The 24,002-nt window shown below is 36.0% G+C and overlaps 1 protein-coding gene across 2 annotated transcripts in view; it reads right to left on the bottom strand.

Moving 5' to 3' along the window:
* Positions 1 to 22,019, bottom strand: part of LOC126814213 (protein unc-93 homolog A) — a 133,523-nt gene extending 111,504 nt beyond the window's left edge. Inside the window, exons 1-2 of one of the 2 annotated variants that reach the window (XM_050539226.2) lie at positions 21,955 to 22,019; positions 20,351 to 20,433 (exon numbers count right to left, since the gene is read on the bottom strand). The gene's annotated coding sequence lies outside the window, so the exon portion shown is untranslated. Of the gene's footprint in view, positions 1 to 20,350; positions 20,547 to 21,954 lie in introns of those variants that run through there. The other variant, XM_050539224.2, reaches the window with a different exon arrangement.
* Between the last annotated feature and the right edge of the window lie 1,983 nt (positions 22,020 to 24,002).

Raw genomic sequence — 24,002 nt, 5'->3', positions numbered from 1 at the left:
GACGCAGTGATAGGTCACCCGGTTTCGGCAGAAATAAATCTATAGATAACGGAACAAAATCGCAATGTTTGACGGAATGCAAAAATGAAATAGGTTGGGGATATGACCATGTGCATTAAATGTATATCGAATTTTTCACTGTATAATCCACGGTAAATGTTCTTAAATTGATTATTGGACATTTAATTTAAAAAACGAAATCAAAATATCTCGCTAGGGCTTTAATCGGATTAAAAAGAGGCCCATCAGAAGATTTTACTCTGTTGGCTCGTTCGTTCGTTTCTGGAGTTTAACGTCCACTTCCACCAAGGGTGATATCGTTGGCTGGTGCTGGTTTGTTTATATATTCTACGCCATGGTCAGCTTATTCAGTTCACAGACGAATCCAAGTTCCTTGGAGTAATATTTCACAAGAAGAATATGATATGACCGGTCCACTTTAATGAGGAGAATAACAGGGGCGGTTGGGGGCGAACGGGGTGACTCTTATAATGCCATTTTCCTCTATATATTCTGCTACACTAATTGTCTATGGAGCGGAATTTCCCCCATAATTCTAACTTCTAACCTAGTAATGCGTATGCTAATATGCTTAGTTCTATACATGTAAGTTCTTATTAACACATGTTAAATTGCTATTTACAGATGTATAAATGCTAATTTATATAACTTATTTTTTAAATATTGCAGTTAGAATTTGTATTTTGTTCTATTTCCATTATTACATTTAATTTGTTGTAGTCTGTATAGTTTGGTTAACATTTTGACATTTCACAAATGTTTCGCGGTAAAGCCGTCATAATTCTAAGCTCATTTTGGTAACAGATAGCGCTATTTATTGTATGGAGGCTGATTAGTGACATGTAAAATCTCGCCTTTTTCATAACCCGACAGATAAAAATCATAAAATATTTTATGAACAAAAGCAAACTGTTGTAGATATTTTTAAAATATATAAATAGGCTTCCCTGTCGCGCATTTTCCAATATACTGCTATATAGGTAATGATAAGTTTAGCGTATCTTTTCCCCTCAAATTTATGAAATATTTTTCGCACACAAGTAAAGTATTTTTGATATTATTTTAGCTTTCTATCGGATCAAGCCTTCAAATCATTGTGAGCCGCGATAGCTCGGTTAGTATATCCCTGACTCGGTCTCGGGTTCGCTCCTGGTGTTGGAAGAGAAAGTCCTTGGGTTTTTCGGCGTGATTTCCCCTTTTCAGTGGTGCAAGACGGGGTTCCTGACAAGGAGCACTGTCTAGTCGTTCTAATAGCGTGCACGTAAAAGAACCCTGGACGTTGGGATTTGAAATAAGAGTAGGCCGTAGCGCCGCTGTCAGTGCAAAATCACCTCACACTGCACAGTTGATGCTGAACGACGGGACGTTAAACTCGATTTCATTTAATTTAAAGATAAATTATGGGAGAATAGATAGACCCAAAGAGCTGACTAATGTAAAGAGAATTTGCTGAAAATAACAGTTCCCCTCTGAACCGAGAATTTAGCGATTGAATTTGGGCCTAGCTTCCATCATCATTACTAAAGTCGGTACGAAAAAAAAACATAATCTCGATTATCCATTTTTTGATTTAATCATGAATGAGCGTTGAGCAGCAGATCAGATCCTAATCCAGTAAACATCGCAGACTAGCGATGACATCGACAGTTGAGTATGGTCTGGATAAGTTAATTAATGTCTAATTAATACTTTAGATAACATTTCAGGCCTAAAGAAAGACCTGCAATAGGCAAATTCAGCTCTTGCATAATGTATGTTAAATTTCCACATCATCGGATTAGCCGCTTGAATTGATCTTATTAATCTCATTCCAAACGAATTTGGGTTGGTGTGTGTGGGGGGGGGGGAAGAGGGAGAAATGGGGTTTAACGTTCACTCGACACAAACTAGGTCATTTCGGGACTAACATATGGTTTAATTTTATTTCAATAATTCGCTTGCGCGTAGGGGTCTTTAGCAGTGGGAGGAACCTGGAGGACTCAGAGAAAACCCATGACGTTAGACAGGCGAACATACTCCTTGGCACGTACAACTGGGAAATCGAAACCACACCAGTTGACTCGATAACAGACCTTATAATACAGCGCGCATGTGCTAACCATTCGGCCATCCAACCCCCCAAACAACATCGAACGTGATATGGTTTACAAATACTATTTCAAATATAAGCTAAACAGCATTTGCTAATTTTTATTTTAAAGCAAGTGCAGGATTTAGAGAATTTTATTTGATTTTTTTTTTACAATTGAGCCAATTAATAATTTATATATACTGTACGGGCTATATTAACACAGGGTACAATTTTATGGATACACAATTACTGAGTTTAATACTAAGCGACGTTTCGACGAGGATACACTCGTCTTTATCAAGCCCGTCTCTCTCTCTCTCTCTCTCTCTCTCTACGAGTCGTTTATATCAACATAATGGTCCTGACCAGTTGCGCAATCACCAAATGAGCACGCAGTGGCGACACCAAACGACTTCATAATGATGGTTGCTAGGTAGAATGTAAAAATTCTGAATTCGTTGATGTTGATGCTAAACGTGTAAAGCATCAATGAAGAAGACGTTTTTCGTCTAAATAATAGAAATAAGATGAAATAGAATTAAAATTTACAGTGAACAAATAAAGAAGTTGGATTATACATTGTCTTAATTTAAAAGTTACATGAATAGAAGTTAGAAATTACATGAATAGAAGTTAAAAAATACATGAACAGAAGTAAGAAGTTAGACGAAAGCATTTTAGAATTTTGAATCTAATATACCGCCATAGCATTAGGACAAATGCACGAAAAAGTAGCCTATTTAGTCATCTGAAAAATATCTAGAATAATATGCTTTTGTACGTAAAATATTTTAGTATTTTTGACAGAAAAATGTCGCCATGTCTGATGGGTAATGAAAAGGGCGAGATTTTACATGTCCCCAATGAGCCACCATATAATTAACAGCGCCATCTGCTAGCATAATGTGCGTTAAAATTATGACTCCCTTTTAACACGTTATGATAAGTCATAATTCTAACACTCATTATAGTAACAGGTGGCGCTGTTTATTATATGGTGGTCCATTGAGGACATGTGAAGTTGTGCCTTTTTATATAACCCAAAAACACGACATTTTTGCTTTCTAACATAGGTACAAAAGTAAGTCATTCTCGACAATTTAAAATAGGCTATTTTTTTCTCTAAAAGAAAAAATAAAGTATTTTACGTGCAAAAGTAATTTATTCTAAGTTTTCATTGTGTTTGTTTTAGTTTATAAGCAATATTTTATATTTTACAGAAGGTTAAATATTGAAGGGGTTTCGGCTAAGGGGCCATAACCTAATTTGATAAAAAAAAAACTAAAAAAAAAACTGTTAAAAACTATAGCCTGTATCGCGTTCACAATGTTTTCGAAAACGAATCAAAATTTTGATCTCTTCTCGGCTAAAATCCAGGAAATTACGGTCCAATATGTGCCAAAATTGAACCTATTCGAGTTCTTTCAGATATAACATACAACTTTAGTTTTAAAATAAATCGAATAAAAATTGTGACCCACAAGCTATGTGTGCAATTTTCGTACGATCAGGAGCTATAATCCAAAATGTTATACTACCCTATGAAAACATTAATGATGGGGTCACGGTGGGTATGACGCTGGCTCGCTAGCCTGGAGATCGAGTGTTCGATCCCTTCATTGGCCGAGAAAGTTCATCCAGATTTTCCGGCGTGGTTCCCCCTTGTCAGTGGTGCAGGACCGAGGGCCCGTGTACACATTGGACTGCACGTAAAATAATCCTTGACAGTTGAACAGTAGGACATTAAACTCCATTTCATTTCATTTGGAAACATTAAAATATAAGAGGGGAGGGGTGGTGACAATTACCCCGGAACCCCTCAACGGGAGCATAATATGGGACTTTGATGAGAGAGTGTAAACAATGTAGAACTATACCAACTTTAATTTCGTTTAGTTATGACCCTATAGAATGGGGTCAATAAGGGCGGTGAATCGTTCGCCCAATCCCCAAAAGTCTTCCTACATCCTAACACAAAACCGGTGATTTGGAAATGAAATAAAGTTTAATGTCCTGCTGTTACGCACCGATTGTGCTAATGAAGACGGGCATACGTCATGAAGTGTGCAATTTCTGGGGATTTTGTACGGGCAGGGGCGCGATGGCCTACTCTTGGTGCACGCCATCGCGTTTTCGTCCCATTAAGACAGTGTTCCTTCTCAGGCACTGACGGGTGGAAAGCACGCCGGAAAACCTGAGGGACTTTCTCTTCCAACTCCGGGAGCGAACCCGGGACCTTCTGGTTACCGAGCCAGTGACTTACTCACCGAGACACCGCGGCTCCCGATGATTTGGAAGCCTGGCCCGATATGGATTACTTCAATGATATCATAAATACTTTATTTGTGTACGTGAAATATTTCATAATTTTGAAGGGAAGAGATAAGCTAAACTAAGCATGACTGATTTATATTGATGTATTCAATTTCATGCATGACCTATATATATTATTCTTTTAGAAAACAAATAGGCCAAAACAATCGACAGTTAACTATTTGTGAAAATGCACGATAAAATAGCCCATTAATTTATCGAAAATAGTTTAAAATAGATTGCTTTGTAAGTAAAATATTTTTATTATTTTTGACAAAAAATGTCGTCATGTCTGTCGGGTCAATTGTTCATGTTCCCAATGAGTCACCATACAATTGTAAACAGCGCCGTCTGTTACCAAAATGAGCTTAGAATTATGGCGCCTTTACCGCGAAACATTTGTAAAATGTCAAAATGTTAACGAAGCTAAACTGCCTACAATAAATTAAAAGTAATAATGGAAATAGAACAAAATACAAATTCTAACTGCAATATTTAAAAAAATAAGTCATATAAATTAGCATTTTTACATGTGTAAATAGCCAATTTAACATGTGTTAGTAAGAAGTTACATGCATAGAATTAAGCATATTAGCATACGCATAACTAGTTTAGGAGTAAGAATTATGGGGGAAATTCCGCTCCATAATTGTCTAGGGAATATTTTTAGCATAACAACGTTATAGCCTAAGTAGGGGTTTGGGGGTACAGTATGGCTGTTTAATATACATAGAACTGTCACTGGCAGAATACAGATTTGATAGAAAATAAATTAAAATAACACACAAAAAAAAACAACAAAAAAACGAATGTGTAGTATAATTTTTAATTTCATTGGGAAACCCATCGCCTTTGTAGCAAACAGCTTGTGTTGTTCGTTTGGTTTTATATGTGTAGGTCTCTAAAAAGCTGTGTTGCAAAATAAGCCACCGATAACACGCCTAATCGGTCGAATGCCTGGAAGGTATGGGAATACAAGTTTTCCGGGTCATTTGACTATTAACAGACATTTTATTTTCATCTGAGGGGTAATCAATTTATTTGGACAAGAATGGGTAAAGAAACAGCAACCAATAAGAAAGAAATCGTTTGTGCAAATAAATTAAGGAATGTTTAATTCAGTAGAGATAAACTAAACGCTTAAGATTTGAAATTAAATCGTCTGCCTCTCGCGTCTGTGTATATATAAAGAAATTATGGTAAACCTAATATGGGGATTATTGACAATTCTAGACGACATAATACAGACGATGTTTATTTTCTTGAGCATTTCTACAAGAGGTACAAATAAATGTTCGTCTACGTGCCTAAGGGTATCAACTATCTTCCATATGATAAAAAGATTAGTCAATATAATTGTTATTTAACCAGTGGTATACATCACGTCGAAAATTATCTAATGTCGAAACGATCACACCACAATCGTGCGAAGTCCTATATTGAAATAAATGGCGTTGGAATGTTCTCCAGGTCAAAATTTGCGAAGTTTGATAAGTAGTCTGCAATCCATCTAACGACCATCGAAAGAATGTAAATGGCTGCGTGCGAGGAATATTTAATAAGATTATTTGATCAAAATACGAAATCCCCCCCCAAAATATTATATTTTCAATAACTGTTAATGCACCATGCATAGTTTGTCTTTATATCATATTTACCAATTTTGATATTGATATTGAAAACATATATTGCTCACCAATCTTAAAGCTACGTTCCCAGAGAAGTATGGCAATTTTGGTATATATGGAAAGTAGAAATATCCAATCTTACTGGGGCGCATACAGGACAAAAATGTAAGGGTTTCCCTAATCGACAGCCCGACGATTAGGAGTGTCTGCACGCGTGATGTCGATGGTTGCACGCGGAGATTGAGCGCTTGATGTACAATTTGATAAACTTTATGAAGAATAAAATGTACAACACTTTCTGAGATAAAAATCACGGAAAAAGACGGATAATCCGAAAATTTAATTAGGCTTCGATATTTGTAATAAATAGTCACCGATTAAAGACAACATCGTCTTGTGTATGTAATGAATTCTCCTCCGACTTCGCTTGCGTTGCTAGATACCGAGAGAGGTAAGTCACAAACATGACCTCTTTTGATCGATTTTTTATAGCCAGGGTATTCCCCGACAATTGCAATGTTTTGAGAAGGATTTGAAGCAAAATTATGATAAATTAATTAGTTTGAATATGTTTTTAGTCCAAATATATCATCAAATCACCCAGGTTGTACCCGGAAATGTATCTTTAAGTGGTTGACCTTGTTTTACTTTGGTCATAACAGTACGTAAGCACTAAGATTGAATCACCTTATTTCCAAATCATACAAAATCGTAATCAATTGATTGATTAGGTCAGTCATTAGGTACGTATAGTAATATTCTAGCGATCGCATTGGACTATGTCTCCACGTAGTATTCATCCAAATGGCATTATTTATTATTTGTGAATTCCATATTATACACAACCTTTTAAAAAGGCACGTTTCTAATTATTGAGTGAAAGTCCTCTATCGACCAAGTCTATTGTAGCATATTTCTTTTCTTGAATAAATTATTAAGTATACACTATAGATTTCATCTGTGACATTTGCAACACTTGAAACAATCCTTTGTATTCGATCCAGGTGCAAAGTGATTCATGATGAAAAAATATCATATCTAATTACTTTATCGAGTGATAGTTTCGTACGCGTAATAATCTGTCGAATTGTTCACAGCAGCCATTATTGGGAGTTCATGCTATAAAATCAAAATAACTAATGTTTCATGCATGGAACACTTTTTGAGTGACACATCTATTGGCTGTTGTTATAAAATCAACCAATTTTATCGAGATGTCTTGGTACCTAATGATGGTACTGATTTTCTTAGTTGATAGGGTATAATATACAGTTTGAATGGTATTGGGTCAGATTAACTCAGTGAAGATGAACGGTGTTATTATTATAGGGTTAGTGGATCAGACATGATTCTCATCCCAAGTTAATTGTCTGTCCTGTTCTAAATATGATTTACTGCGTTATTGTAGAGCAGATTTAGATGGATGGAAAGAGATAGAGAGAGGGAGGGGGTAGGGTTTAGTAGAGATAACCTCCACTCGACACAAACAAGGTCATTTAGGGACTAACATGTAGTTCAATATAATGGGTTTAAGCAGGGGGGGAGAGTAGGGAAGGGAAGGGGTAACGTCCACTCGACACAAATTAGGTCATTTAGGGACTAACATATGGTTAAATTTAAGGGTTTTTAACAGGAGGAAAAAACGGGGGCCCGGAGACAACCCGCGAGTTTGGACAGTTCACCCTACTGAAGCTCATGTGCAAGCGGGTAATCGAAACTACACCACTTGACTGACTTCATGACTGACTTTATGACCTAAAGCCCCCCCCCCCCGCGCTTATACTTTTAGATGGAAACGCTACAACAGGACCTCGCCGAAGACTTATCCATGTAGACTTATTGTTAAAGACTATAATTATTATATTACTTGTTTTCATTGGAAAAACCATTATAGCAATGACCAGCGACGCCAAACGTATTAGTTGGTCAATTGTGTACAACTGTATGTAAAATATTTTTAAATAAACCATTTTTCAGGCACATACTGACCAATGGGACGAATCATCTTTCGTTCAGTGTAGATTAGCTAAAGATTTTTAATGATTTTAAAAATTCTCTTTAACGAACGGTATATAGGACTAATTGGGATCACTTTCTAGTCAGATCAGATCAGAATTGCGAGGAAACTCCAAATAAATGTACATCTTACCGGAAATAGCAAAATTAGGGGGTACCTAACTGAGTCACACCTAGAGAAAAATATAATAATGGTCTACATTATATTATTGATTATGTCATATTCTTTGTATAATCCGTATATACGGGTAATTTGTGTGGAATCGAGTCACTTATTTGTATAATTGACGAGTAGAAGTTATGAGATGGAATGTAGTGTCAGGTCTGAAAGCCGGAGGTTGATATTAAGTACCAATGGTAATTGTCATTATTTCTTATTTTGTCTCGCCTGATGTGTCTAATAAGCTTCATAAAGTCGTATGTTCATGTCAAATTCGTCGTATTATTAGACGGCAAAAAGAGTGCGAGGCAGACGTCTGCTACTTTGTTGGAAAGGTCTGTAAACCCAGAGGAAACAGTCCGGACAAGACAAACATCAATTACATCAAGATTTTATCTCTAGGCTTTTTGTGCCAGACATCTTTATATGAACCTTTAAGATATCATACACCAATAGGTCATTATCAGATTGAGCACGGTCATTTGTAAGTCTTTTTTGGATAATAAAATGTCAATTTGACATGTTTACAAAAGCGGGGAGGGTGAAAAAGAGTGAGAGAGAGAGAGAGGGAGAGAGGGATTAGTATAGGGTGATCTGGAGTCCGCCGAACGCAATTTCTACATTACTATGCGCGCCCTACACTATACAACATTTTTAAACACAGGGTAATTTATAAATTAATGTCCAGACATAATTTGTTCAATTATTGGTTCTCAAATGGATTTAGCAAAATGGATTTTTGCAACATACCACTAGCTCCACCCCCACCGCAACCCCTTTGCTTCAAATTACAGTAATCTGGTAACATACAAGTATAATGATGACATAATACCCGACGGTTCTACGTATACTTTAAACTTATCAATTAATTGAGGCCACCGGGGAAATGTAATGCTTTTAAGCGGTAAACGTATTTGTTGGAATGGTTGGCATGTTCTTAAATTTCACCACTGAGAGCACTTTTCAATTGATAAACTCTAATCACGGACAACAGTTTTATCAAATTTCCCCTTTAACAAGTAACTCAGAAATTCATATTACTGAGGAAGGACACCTTTAGTCCGAAACGTTTGCAATAAATTTGTTTATCACCACCTAAGAGTTCGTCTGTCTTCTCTGGTTATAGGGGTTACTCATTTAATCAACATATTAGTGAACATAGTAAATGGAAGATGCATGTTATGATTAGTTACATGGAGTATTGTAGTCTAGGGATCATATATCCTCAAAGCAAATTGAGCAAACAAAGACACAAATGCTGTATACAGGTATATTATGAAAAACAAATATGGTCGATGTCCATATTTCTCTTCTCTGGACAAATTCACTAAATTTCATAAAGATCCAGTCTCATGCAATAAATATGAGGGTATCATAGGCGATTTAGTCAATCGTCCATTTTTCGGCCAATGTATTTCCGTTTTTCGGGTACAAACATCAGGGAATGAGACCATATATCATAGAAATATAATTGTATAATTGTAAAATGATATCGTTTGCGGTTTACGTTTTGAATACTATAAGTGGAGCTTTGTGGAAAACTCGTTTTAGTTCATCGTTGACTCATTCTGAAAATTTGGGTGACAAAAGAAAATTTTCGGGCAAATGTTTTCAACACCCCGCCCCCTCCGAACTGAGATTGGACCCTCCACGCCTATGAATGGTATTACTGGAAATTGGTTTATATCGATAAGCGTCTTCTTTTTACTTATCAGAATAAATTATTAGAATATCACAAACATCAAAAGATAACGGTGAACTTCGTAATTATGTGACATAACTCCAACATTAAGCGCCAGAAATCGCCGAAATTCAATAAGACTCCTGCCCTTTTGGAAATGCTGTGGCGTTTCGTATTTGCATAAGCATTATAACTTTCGACAAGAAAATAAATTTAATTAATTTTATATCAAAATATCACTAGACTCGACTTATTATCGAAATTCCAATAACTGTCCTAATTAAATCAACGCAAAATTAATTACATCAGCTGGCTCAAATTTTGCATACAATCTAATTTGACAAATTTCCAGATATAACTGTTCCGTCAAATCAAAGCAAATCGAAAATTATTTCTTACTCCTGTTTATATGTATACAAGGGAGAGAGAGAGGGGGGGGGGGGGCGAGCGAGAGAGAGATGGGTTTATCGTCCACTCGACACAAACTAGGTCATTTCGGGACCAACACACGGTTCAGTTTCATTTAAATAATTCGATTGGGCGTAAGGGTCATTAGCAGTGGGGGTTAACCGGCGGAGGACCCGGAGAAAATCCACGAGGTTGGACAGACGACCCTACTCCTTGTCACGTACCACCGGGGAATAGAAACCACGCCAGTTGACTCAATGACAGACCTTATGATATAGCGCGTACGTGCTAACCATTCTCTCCCCCCCCCCGCACACACACTTATATAGTCCTGTATCTGAGTACATATACACTGTTAACAATAAATGAAAAATTACTGGAAAAAAAATATGTATTTTTTATACGTCCACATTTTCACGTGGACGTGTATTGCCCCCGCCCGTCCGTGCGTCCGTTCACATTTTCTTTGTGGACACTCTACAGGTCATAATTTTTATCCGATTTTGACGAAACTCGAAATATAGGTCTATCTCCCAAAGATCTCGGCTCCTTTCGATATTGGCATGTATCGGTAGGTAACTTCATGGATTGTACGAAAAATCACGTTTTTAGCTTGTAGACACTCTAGAGGTGACAATTTTGATCTGATTTTGATGAAACTTGAAATGCATGTTTATGACCCAAATACCTTGTTTCTTGTCGATATTCGCGCATATTGGATCATGACTTCCTGAATTATGGCTCCTGATTGTACAAAAAATCGCGTTTTTAGCTTGTGGTCCCTCTAAGGGTTACAATTTTTATCCGATTTAAAAAACCGTTTTAGTATATCACCGTTACACCCTAATGATGGCGGAGTTCGAATTTCGTGAAAATCGGACATAAACTGCCGGACAAAATTGCCGCCCCTTGTACGCAAATAGCGTAAAATATGGTATATTCACAATTTTGATCCGATTTTGATGAAACTTGAAATGCATGCTTATGACCCAAATATCTTGTTTTCTTTCGATATTCATGCATATCGGATCCTAACTTCCTGTATTATGGCCCTTGGTTGTACGATAAAACGCGTTTTGAGCTTGTGGTCCCTATAGAGGTTACAATTTTTATCCGATTTAAAAAAAAAAACGTGTGAATATATCACAGTTATACACTAATGATGGTTGAGTTCGAGTTCGGACAAAATCTGGCGGTTATAATGGCCGTTCATTGTACGCAAATAGTGTAAAAATATGGTATATCAAGGTTGTGGACCCTTTATAGGCCACAGTTTTTATGCGATTTGGATGAAACTTTAAATATTTGTTTTTATCATAAAGAAATTCTTGGTCCCTTTTGATAATCACACATATCCGAACGTAACTCCCTGGATTATGGCCCCTGATTGGTTGAAAAATCGCGTGGCTAAGTGGGTAAGACGCTAGCTCGCTAGCCTGGAGGTCGGGTGTTCGATCCCTGCATTGGCCGAGAAAGTTCATCCAGATTTTCCGGCGTGGTTCTCCCTTGTCAGTGATGCAGGACGGAGGGCCTGACAAGGAAAGCTGTCTAGTCGTTCGGATCGGACGAAAAACCGAGGTCCCGTGTACTCATTGGCGTGCACGTAAAAGATCCCTTGGAATTCGATATAAGAGTAGGCCGTAGTGCCGCTGTCCGGGCAAAATTTCCCTCATAGCACACTGTATGGCGTATGCCCGTCTTCATTAGCCCAGGTTAGGAGCAGAACAGTAGGACGTTAAACCCCATTTCATTTCATGAAAAATCGCATTTTTAGCTTGTGGATTCTCTAGAGGTCACATTTTTTTTCCGATTTTAAAAACCGTTTAGATATATCACCATTCCACCATAATGAAGGCTGAATTGGAATTTCGGGAAATACAAAGGTTATGGACCCTCTAGAGGTCACAATTTTTATCGGATTTTGATGAAATTTAAAACATATCTTTATATTCCAAAAATCTCAGTCCCTTTTGATATTTCCGCATTTCAGACCATAACTTTCTGGATTATGGCCCTGATTGTACAAAAACGTTTTTGTTTATAGCTTGTTCTCTATCCATCTCTTGCAAAATGTGGGCGTATCCTGCCCGGCAGCCGCTGGTTTAACATAACGCTGTAAAAATAACACTGCATGTTTTTATACTATTAATTTATTGTATTGGTGATGTAACATGTGGTTTCTGTAAAAGATGGGTGAATTAACCATAAAAGTGGAGTTTCACAAGTTAGAACTGTATTTTTTATTGCATGTTATCTGTACTTTTAAGGCTTCATTACTTTTCGTCTATAGTCCACTTATGAGATAAACACTCCCTGTTTCAAATTCGAACATTATTCAAGGATGGTTAAATGGACAATGAACCCCCGATCAATTCGAAACAGGAACGTTAATTGCAGTTCAAATATTTACGGATTTTCTTCGGAATAATTTATGGCCGTTATTTGGTCAAAAGATTTATACCGACCGTCCTCGTCTTTTGCAAATTTTAAAATGTTTTAAAATGTTTGGAATTATTATTATTATTATTATTATACATGTAATTACATAGCGCTGCTTTCACTAGAAGTGTTCAAATAAAATATAAAATGACAAACGAATGAAATATAAAGTGACAGACAAATAAAATATAAAGTGACAGACAAATAAAATATAAAGTTACAAACAAATAAAATAATAAAAATGAACATCTATCACAGACTAATTAGCTATTTAAACGCTCTTTTAAAAAGATAGGTCTTAAGCAGACGTTTATTCCAGAGTTGGGAGAGACGACTGAAAAAGCTTTCTGGCCGTGAAACGCCAAATTAGCTTTTTCTCAAAAAGTAGATATTCATCAGAAGCAGAACGTAAACAACGACTAGGTTTATAAAATTTAAGATATTTGACAAATAAGAAGGGCATATATTATTTAAACATTTAAAAGTTAGAAATAAAATCTTATATTCTATTCTATACTCTTTACAAAAAGTAGTGGATATTCAGAAACAATACAAAACTGCGGAAATGCACTGCCGTTTTTATTAGAGGTAACCAGCGTATGTAAATAACAGGCCAGTTGCCTACACATGAACATAAACAGTTCATATGGGCGGCTTATCTGACGGCCCCATTTCACTCGCAAAGAGATACACTGTCAAAAGTGAAAATGGACGTTTTTGATTATTGTCTTAATAATGAGTAATTGCTTCACCAATCCTCAGACATTCAGCAATTCGTCGTGGCATGCTCCTAATCAACCGCCTAATCACGATTTGGGGCAATCTGACCCACTCCTCTTGCAGTGCCACGGCCAATTCTTGCAGTGTTGTCGGTTGACGTTGACGTCGACGAACACGTCTCCCGATCAAATTAAATGAAATGAAATGGAGTTTAACGTCCTACTGTTCTGCTCCGATCAAATTAAACGTAACACACTAAAGCAAAGATACGCTAAACAGTAAATCATATGTAAGAACCGATAGAAAAGCAAACATGAATAGATAAACCAGCACGCGGCAGTTTTCATTAACCCTTCCTTGAAGTGTCAAATTTGACAATGAACCCCTCCCACATGTATGGCGCTATTGCGTGTCGCATTCGCATCTCAGTGGTTCTGTTGGGGCGATAAGTTCTTCATCTGTGAACACACTCTCAAAGCATGTCAAGTGTCCATGACTTATATCACAACCTGCATAGGTATTTGCATTTCAATATCCCCTACTTTTTTTTTGAAGAGTATATATATACAACCCGTAGCGAATGTAATTTATAGAGAACAGGTGTAATTTGGTCACGATAGGAAATGCCTGATATTAGTCTAGCAGCAGAGTTTTTAAGTTTTTGAAGCTTATCAAGATGTTGAGCAGGAGTACCATAGAGTAACGAGTTAAAGCAATCAATACGATATGTAACAAGAGAATTAATTAAGGTTTTGGTAGCATCAAAAGACATATATTTCTTAATTCTACATATATTACGTAGATTAAAATAACCAGTTTTACAGATATTATTAATTTGAGACTCCATGGGTAAGTGACAATCAAACATGACACCAATATTTCTAGCAGATTTAGATGGATTAAATGAATTACGAAAGAAAGTGTTATTCAGATGTAGCCAATAAAATATATTTAATAGTTGCGGCCTACTAAGCGAGATTAAAAAGGGATAACTTTCGGCAACACAGCTGGGTTCGCTTTCTAAGGTAACATGTGATGTGGTGAGTATATAGCATTTATAATTGTTCCCCGCCTTTCGAAGACAGCAGGGGACTATTAAAATGAGTCTGTCTGTCTGTCGCACTTTTTGGGACACAACTCTTACTCTTATTGAATAAGAATGTTCAATCGTGGTGTTAGTTTTTATTATGTGAAAGACTGGAGGGATTTCAAAGATGAGCATTTTATGCTTAGACTAAGCAGAGATAATCAATTTGATTGGTTGTCGGTTGATGTGAATGCGTGAATGGAGTTAAAAGATGACCATTTTCGGCTTAGGGTATTCCCAGAAAAGCAATTTGATAGGTTCTTTCTTTGGGAAACGATAACTTTGGTTCTAATTAAGTGAGAGTGATGAAACCTGGTGCGAATTTGCTCAGGGTAAGCAGAGCCATAAGCAATTTGATTGGTCGAGACTTTGGAGCTGGATAACTTTGATTCTAATTTAGTGAGAGTAGTGAAACGTCGTGTATAGTTTCATTGCATCAGTACTTTGACTAAGTTCGATGATGAGCATTTTCTGCTTAGGCTAAATAGATAGGCCTACTTCAATCTGATTGGTAGAGAGACCCGGGAACACAACAACTCTCCTTCTAATTGAGGTCTAATGTTCAAACATGGTGTAGGTGTCTATTAGGTGAATGCCTTGACAGTGCTCGATCATGCACATTTACCACTAAGGTTAAGTATAGATTAGCAGTTTCATTGGTTAAGACTTTGGAATACGATAACTTTGTTTCTAATTGCGCGACAGTGTTGAAACCAGAGTATAGTTTCATTATATCAATACCTTGACTAAGTTCAATGATAAGATATTACTGCTAAGGCAAAGTAGCGACAAGCAATTTGATTATTCAACATATCAACTCTGCTTTTAATTGCGGTACAATATGTAAACTTAAGATGTTCATTGGGTGAATGTCTTAACTGAGTTCAGTGATTAACATTTTCCCCTAAAGCTAAGTTAAGCTAAGCAATGACATTGGTCGATGCTTTGGGACAAGATAACTTTAATTCTAACTGATGAAACTTAGTGAAAAGTTTCACTAACAGGTACTTCAAAACCATGAATGAGTTCGACCGTGTACTCCTTAGACTAGGTATAATCAGTTTGATTGCTCAATACTTTTCAAAAAAATAAATGTGCAATTAATTAGTATGTGTCATCTATTTATTTTAGGATTTCGGTTCGTGTTTAGTCCAGATCAGTTAGTGCTTACATCCCCTAAAATACCCTATAAAACTATGTGTTACCTAGGATTCTAGAGGATGTTATTGTATAGGCATACTGTTCTGATTTGTTGTCAGTGTCAATTTTGGCACGTTTCAATGTGACCTATTTCAGCCCCCTTATTATATTTTATTTGGCAGATCACGGTAGTCAGATTTTGATCAAACTGTGACTTAGAAACTTCTACTTTATTCAAGAGCTAAATCGAACCGTGGGGCTATTGTAGGTCTTTCTTTAGGCCTAAAATAGTAAATAAATTATTAATTAGACATTTATTAACATGACAAGACCATAATCAACTCTCAATGCTATTGAGTGGCTCTGGTTTTAAATAGATTAGAACGGTTTTGCTATTGAATGATTTAATTTAAAAATGATGAAGCGAGGCTAGGATCCGAATAACCGGCACCGTGGTTCCGATAATTTGAAGAAATTTGAATGATCTTGAACTATTATAGCACGAACGGACAGTTCTTTACCAAAATATTAAATAATGTATCTTTAAGTAAACATTGCTGAGTGAAGCTAGTCTATCAAAAAGGAAATTAAAATTGTGCACACTGTCTAGTTGAAATTACGAATAATTTAGGATATCTGAAAATAGTTTAATTTAATTTATGACCGATTTTCTAATGTTTTATTATTTCAGCGATGTGTTTTGATATAAGATGAAGCTTGAAAATAGTATGATGGGGCTTTCGGGAAAGGCAGAAACTTGATGGTCATTTATGCAGAAGATGCTAAATGGATTATAAAACGTCGCAATGCCAACACTATAGTTTTTGATAAAGAACAATTTCAAAACATCATACATTTCCTCATTGACAATGCCATATTTGAGGTTGGGGATCAGATAATACAGCAAACCATTGGTTTACCAATGAGAACTGACTCCGCCCCATTTATGGCAAATGCACATTTATATAAATACGAATTCGACTTTCAAGACCATAAAAGAAAAACAGATTACAAAGTAGCTAAAAGTCTAAACTATACCTTCCGATACATTGATGACATAACACCTATCAACGATAACGGAAATTTCAACAAATATAAAAGTGAAATATATCCTCCTGAACTAATATTAAATAAAGAAAATTCTTGACCTGGACATCAATATAATTAGCAATAAATTTAATGTCGGTATTTTCGACAAAACGGACAAATTTGGTTTTGAAGTAGTAAAATACCCGTCAATCTATAGTAACATACCAGATACCACGCTATATAGTGTATTCTATTCACAGGCATTGCGATTTTTGACAATATGTAACAATAAAGAACTATTTCTCTCCCGAATAAAATCTCTTTACTTTAAATGCACTGCCAAAGGCGGTACACAATTACGCATTTTAAAAGAAATTTCAAAACTTCCATTTATTCAACATACCAAGTTTGACATTTCTTATAAGTATATAACCGACTACATACTGGATAATGATCCAATCTAAATTTTAATTTAGATTTTCTGTAGTTACCTAACCCTGTCTGAATTAACTCCCTTATTTTTTATGCCTTTATAAATACACTTACAGCATACCTGTTTTGCATTTTTTGTGTGGAGTATTATATTAATATATTATAAATTGTACAATTACATAACTTAATAATTCCGATTAGTCGCTAAAACTTATAGTTTTTAAGCTTTTAACGTTATTTTATCTGGATTATCCCCCTTATTATTGTGATTTTTTTTATCACCTTCTAAGATTTGACGTCATTTCCAAAATAACGTCGCCACTCCGTCAGCAGACGCTGTCTCTCGAGACAGTCTACATTTCCTATTTGCTTCTTTGTATTCAGTTTTGTTATAGTTTTTTGTGACGGATGGAACATGTGCCCTATATGTATTGACTACTGAAACGTTTCTTGATTGATTTTAGATCATTTAGGTTTAGACTACTTTTTTATACATTTCACCGGTGTGGTTACTTGTATAGTTGAATTTTACTACATATGCTTACATTCGTATTTCGTGTAGCATATAGTAGATCATGACTCATGCTGGCATTACACAATGGTTTCTTTGGGTTGTATTCCTGATTGTTTTCAAATTTGAGTGAAGTCTGTGTCACTACAGACCCGGAACTGTACAGCGCAGTGGACGCTTACGGCTAGCCCCCGAATCCATTCACTTTTTTTTAATTGTTTGTCTGTTTGTGTTTTCCTGAGTATGATGTCTTATCCGTGTATTTGCTGTTTTTTTGGTGTAAATTTTGTGTGGTGCAGTCCCCCTGCATTTTACTATTAAATACAGATTCAAATAAACTGTTAATGAACTCTTTAATCACATCTAGATTGGCCTATTGTAGTTCGTTACTTTACGGACTTCCAGCTTCTTCTCTTCGCTTATTACAGAGGATAAAAAACACTGCTGCACGTGTAATCACCAGAACAAAACTCCACGATCATATTACACATGTGCTCAAATCCCTTCACTGGCTGCCCATAATTACAGGCGTATTCAATATAAAATACCCCCCCCCCCCACACACACACACACACACTTATAAGTGCATCCATGGTTTAGCTCCTGACTAGCTGAGTGATCTTCTACAAATCAAAAGTGAAGAAAGAACAACTCGATCAACATGAAAACAAGATAGAGTTTTTTCAGCACCCAACCAATGGAATAAACTTCCAGCACCATTAAAGGAAGCCAGAACATTAGAGTCCTTTAAATCAGCCTTGAAGACTCACTTATTTAACTGTGAATACCAAACGTGACAGTGCAGCTCGGCGCGATTGAGTAGTTCTAGATGAGAGGCGCTATATAAATTCATTATTATTATTATTATTATTATTATGTGAGCTGTATATTAACAGAAATGCCATTTGAATTATTATTTTTTACAGTAAATTGTAAATTAACTACTCTCAAATAGTGGCCACACCGGTTATTCGCTCTTTGGCCACATGTAAGATTACATCAAACGTAATGTAGAAATACAACCATATGTCAGTTTACATTATGTGAGCTGTATATTAACAGAAATGCCATTTGAAATAGTATTATTACAACAAATTGTGAATTTATTTTATCACCCAATAACACACCCTAGAGTAGATATCGCTTGTGTGATAAATTACATAATCTACTGCGACATCTCTTATCGCTTTACATGAATTTGATTGGTCAATTAAAAAGAACTACTTTCTTTTATTTTAAAGGAACCACTTCTTTTGAATAAAAGGTAACTTCTTTTTTTATATTAAAAGGTAACTTCTTGTTTTATTAAAAAGAAAATAATTTTATTTAATTAACCTTGAAAGAAACACTGGGTTAATATATAGTACTTTGCAATAGGTAAATTGCTGTCAAAAAATGATGTATCACTACGCTGTGATGTAATCAGCTTCAGTAAAAGTAAAATCTATACCAAAGAATTATATTTATCTATTTGTGCATGTAAGAAAGGATTGGGTGATAAATAAGATATCACTGTAAATTTACATGCCATTTGTAAATCTAAATCTACCACTTAGGTGTAAATTTACAAGTCAGTGGTAAAATACAGTCATTATACTGGCAACTTTCTGCCAGTCACTTTACAGTAAAAATACACAGATATTATTTACAGTGTATCTCAGATGTATTTATATCGCTAAGGAGTAGGGTCGCCTGTCTAAACTCTCTCTCTCCCTCTGTCTCTAAAAACCTTTCATGTTATTAGTTTAATCTCCGTCTATTACTCCACTTTTCGATATTGGTTGCTTTAGCAACAAGTGGACTGAACACATAAATATGACGAACTTAATCATATAATACCCCATAAAACAACATTCAGTGAGTCAGAATCGGGGTCAGATAAAGTATAACCATGTAAGAAAATATCATAAAAATCTTTCAATGCATATTACTGTAATGGTTTTTAGAACATATCATTTTTAAGAAATTGACAATTAAAATATACAATAAAGGATTTAAATGAAGGTTAGGTTTTCTTTTGATTTCATGCTTTGTACAAAACGCACGTCCACATTCATCCGGATAGTCCATAAAGATCTATGACATAATCCAGGGAGATTGCTCTACAAGATATTATCAGAAGTAATTGAAACAAAGAAAATAAATTTAAAGTAGACCAGACAGTGACTTTCGCTAGCGATTACAAAATCGCAAAGTTAACACGGGCTATAACTCCAGTAAATAAAATCAAAATTTTGGTTGCTTTATTTCCATTATCTATCTGAATTCAGTAAATCGGAAAACACTAAATTCAGTCTGGGTATATATAGTGCTGGTCATAGCTAAGTATGTAAACAGGGCTAGGTCTTAGGGTAGGATAAGGATTACGGATAGCGCCAGCCCTGTTTATATCTCGTGACCTTGAAGAAATCTGCAGGTGGCCTTAATAGTTATATCTAACCAAGTAATGCCAGTCATTTCAAATTATTTCCGTTTCTTGCAGACATGCGCAGTATACACTGGTCTGGTTGCAACTATCGCCTCATACTCACAGCATTTTAAACATTCAACAGATGAACGACGGTAGCTTAGATGTATTGCATACGTGATTGATACTACACTACCGTACAATACACGTCACTATACCAAACCCAAACCACACTTCACTCAATCAGTTTAGTTTGTGCAGAAATCCATTAGAGTGAAATATCTTACCTGTATAATGCTTCCTTGTATTTGCTTCATTAAAATTTACAACTGCTTTGTCGAGTTATCGTAGTGCTGGTTCCACTACAAACCTAGGCAATAATACACAATATTAGAAGGTAGTTACACAAGAATGAATACATTGCTACGCTTCTGACCAATATTCCATAGACGATGAGAGTCAGCCATTGCATAAATGCATATAATCGATGACGTGTCCTAGGTATTAAACACAGATGGAATGCAATAAGCAGACGACTTCAGTCAGTCAGTTGATGACGTGATAAGGGAAGAGTAATGGAGTAAATCAATAGAAAATAGCAATAATGATTATATGTCATCCATTTGTCAGAGATTCCCATAATTCTATGTAATATGGTCTACTGAAAAGTGCTAAGGGCATTTAATATTTTTTTACGTGACTCGATTTTTTTTACTTTAACAAATGCGAATCGGTAAATTATAGCCGTTTTGTATCCTTCGTTTTTGATTAATAGATCTAGATCTGTGGTTGGCTAATATTACGACGACCAGACATGTTAATAACAAGTAGCAATATGAGTTATATCAAGTTCTCGATATGTAGACCGGATTATCATGCCAGTATAGATAACCGAAACGGGCCTGTTACAAGATCGGCATAGACACCACTCTGTACAGATTATTACAGATTAATTAGATTATTATTATGAATTTTAATTAATATTTGATACGGGTTGCTGGGTGATAGGTTTGGTCTAGCGTGTGTGATTTAGATCATTTAAGGTCTGCTATTGAATACTATGGCGTGGTCTCGGTCCAATGCGTGTACGTTATATGGGTTATTTTCGCCTGCCTGGCATCGTGGGTTTTGTCCAGGTTCCCCACTTCAAACCCATTCTCACTGCAAGCTGATTATTGTATTAAACATTAGTCCCGACAACTCCTCATCTATAAAATGGACATTCAACCCAGCTTGTGTTTTTTTTTAAACCGCACCAGTGATGCGGTTGAGATGGGTATCAAAATATTTAGTTATAAAATAAGGTACCAAAATATTTAGTTATAAAATAAGGTACATGTACATGCAGTATGTAAGATTGAGATAGACAGCTGACCGTTCTTGATAGTTTCAAGATAGATTAGAAGAAATGAATATACTGAAAACAATATGCGTATTTAGTCTAGATTGTCAAGTACCATTTCTTCGATAAAAACGAAATCCATTTTATTGTTTAACGAATATATGGGAGACATTGCCTAATCCACTCAACATTTCAGCCACCCGGTTCAGATAGTTGATTATGTGTTTTGCATGTGAATAAATGCCTAAATAGCAATTTATATAACATTTGAAACCAGAATAATATCTGCAATAGGCAGATTTACCTCCTAAATAAAGCATCTTTAATTGTCTAGATCTACAAAAGAGTAGCCGTTTGGCCTGATAATATTGAACAAAAAAAACCCCGAAATAATATATAACATATACACAATAATATCAAAGTTTATATAAACATTTCTGATAGTTTGATAGACAATGAAATAACGAAGCAACGGCATAATAAATCAATTCTCAACATAATGCTAATGCGTATGCCAATATGCTTATTTCAATGCGTGTAACCTCTTACCTACATGTGGACTGGTAAATTCACAAATCTTACAAGACATGGTAAAAGCAACCCAATTCTAACACTCATTAGCTATGTTAATGTGTCGGTTGAGAAGTGGTGTTCTAGAAAGAGTAAGCTGACTCATGTAGGACAACCACTGGAGCGTTAGATTGGTCGTAGTTACATGGTAAACGAAAACGTGGTGCGAAGACTGATACTGTATACCTCAGTGGTTTAAGCATAGCCATAAATTGTTCCAGACATCCATGAATCTCATCCTTCATATATTACAGCAATCTCTAGAAACGCACTTCAGGAGTCTAAGTATTTTGAGTCATCTATCGGGACATTTGCACTCAGATTGAGAATTATTGTTATTTTGGGAGTTAAACACTGAGACATACGAGTAGGTATCGGATGGGAATATAGACAAGCGCTTTCCATTCAACACTTTCTGGTGAGAATAAAATGGAGTTTAACGTCCACTCAAAATTAGACACAATGATCCAATGCGCACGCGTTAACCATTCGGCCACAACCATTCGTAGATTCTGGAGTCTGTAATGTAACATAATGTATAATGCAGGATTGATAGTAAACGCTTTTGAATTTTTGCCTGAAACTATCGGGATCTAATGGTAACCCGCCTTTAAAGGGTATAGGTACTCAGGTTCCAACACAATTAAGGGTCAAGTAGAAGTTCTATTGCAAAATCGGCGTGTTTGTCATAATGGCTGACAAGGATCGCCGTAAGACGATAAATAGAAGAGCTTGTCTGAAAGAGTTGATTTTTTTTTTAAATATTGGCATGAATGTTACTTAGCTTGTGGTTGTTTAGATTTATTCGAATGAAAATTGCTCGACCCCATAGTTTTTTGGTGTTCACCGTGAACACTCTAATGGGTTACAGAAAAATTTGTAGGTATGTTGATTGAGTGGTGCTTATCGAAATCCGTTCAACGGAGCAGGTAATGAGGTGGGGAATTCATTTCATAAGGGGAATCCAATCAAAGAGTAAAATCTAAATCAGGTTTGTTGAAATTTGAAATTATCGCTTTTTACCGTTGGTAATGTGATACTATAGGGGTTATTCTAGGAAAGGTGTTCTGTTTAATATATTGAAGTGGTTAAACAAATGGGTGACAACGAGAAATAGACTAAGAAGGTGTTTTGCAAGATTCAAGTTGCTGAAAGTAGGGTACTATCGTCCAGGCATCTGGACATTAAATAGAATAACGTTGATGTGAAACGGCACACATACGCAACACTTACCCAAAAAATGGTAATTGTCCTGCCGTAATATCTGACGCATCTATACTTTCTATATAAGAAGAGCGGGGTTAAATTCCCTTCAGACATCATCCGGCGTTTCTAGTCGTACGTTTAGCCGCCTCGGCTTAGAGTGTGACACTATACTGTGTCGCGGTACCAAAAAGGAATTAGATGTGACACTATGGGGACAGATGATCGTCTAGGACCTGCTTGGACTTCACGTTGTTGGGTGAAATATTTCAATCATCAAGTAAATGACCCTGGAACACCGTTTATGTTGTTACTAAGTTTATCTAACGAATACAGCAAACTACAAAGGTTACATACACGAAACTACAATATCTATGATAATTACTTTTTGAGTTATTAAATTATCCACGGTCTGAGTTTAATATCCTTTCTACCGCAGACCTAACGGCTTAAACGTGGAAAGAGTCACATACTTCTTGATAGTTCTACATAACGTTCGCGCTAGGATGATGTGTTCGCCATAAATTGACATAAACGTGTGTCTCTTAGGAATGTGATCTAAGTTGATCTCCTAATACTACTAGATCGCGGTAGTTTAGGCAAAAAGTCAAGAGAGTCTACTATCAATCCTACATTATGCTGCATTACTGACTACAGATTCCACCATCGCCACTAGGAAATATTTGGAAAGTAGTCAATGGAAGTCTTATAGTCTATAAATGATTTACAGCCGATGCCTCATTTCTTAGTGTTTAAACAACCTCTCAATCGATAACTCCCAAAATAATACTGCTCAGTCTGAGTGGGCAAGTCTGATAGTTGAC

The sequence above is a fragment of the Patella vulgata genome, chromosome 3 (genome assembly GCF_932274485.2).
Source record: "Patella vulgata chromosome 3, xgPatVulg1.2, whole genome shotgun sequence".
Classification (NCBI taxonomy): domain Eukaryota; kingdom Metazoa; phylum Mollusca; class Gastropoda; family Patellidae; genus Patella; species Patella vulgata.
The sequence above is the reverse complement of the archived record's forward strand: the minus strand, read 5'-3'. Positions and strand labels throughout refer to the sequence as shown.